This window comes from Nanorana parkeri, unplaced genomic scaffold (assembly GCF_000935625.1).
Source record: "Nanorana parkeri isolate BGI_ZX_2015 unplaced genomic scaffold, ASM93562v1 scaffold625, whole genome shotgun sequence".
In the NCBI taxonomy this organism is placed as follows: Eukaryota; Metazoa; Chordata; class Amphibia; order Anura; family Dicroglossidae; genus Nanorana; species Nanorana parkeri.
In genome coordinates this window covers 893,428-894,193 of record NW_017306893.1, presented here as the reverse complement: position 1 = coordinate 894,193, position 766 = coordinate 893,428, and positions in this window count along the sequence as shown.

The window sequence follows — 766 nt, the reverse complement described above, 5'->3', positions numbered from 1 at the left end:
CTGCTGCACTGTGATAGGCGGCCGAGCGGTGTGGGAGGAAAGACACCGGCCTCTCACAGCGCTCGTCCCGCAGCGCTCGGCCGGCTGTCATTTTCTCTCTGATTCCTTTCATCCCTGCTGGGCACTGCTCTGTGTCCCAGCGGGGATGAAAGGAATCACGGCTGCGCCGACAAAACGGCAGGAAAATGTCACTTTCGGCATTTAGCCGAAAGTGCCATTTTCGGCTGGCGCCCCCCCTTCACTTTTCGCCCGGTGCCCGCGCCCCTGCTGCACCCACGGTTGTTACGCCTCTGTTCATTACTACTTCACTTATTAGAAAATTCCACATGCTGTACAGGGGACTTATAAAAACTGGAGCAGACAGAATCTCTAGCAGTGGCCCATAGTAACCAATCAGCTTATCTCTTCAGATTCTTCAGTTAAGATTTCAAAATGAAAGATAGAAGCTGATTGTTTGCCATGCACAGCTTCTCCAGTTTTTGTCTTCTCCTGTTTTGATAAATTTCCCTCTGTATATCCTCTGTAAGCTGTGCGCATGCATCACAGTCATATTAAAAATTCTGTGAGACTATGGGGTCTATTCACAAAGCTGCCGAGGGCAGCCGAGTGAATGACCGATCAGAAGTGAAGTGAGCCGAACACTGTTCGGCTATTCACTTCAGGCTGGTACGGCTGATTTCAGCCGTACATCGGCTGAAATCAGCCGTACATCGGCTTGCTTCGTGTGGCTTCGGATCAGCCGAACATGCTCAGCATGTTCGGCTGA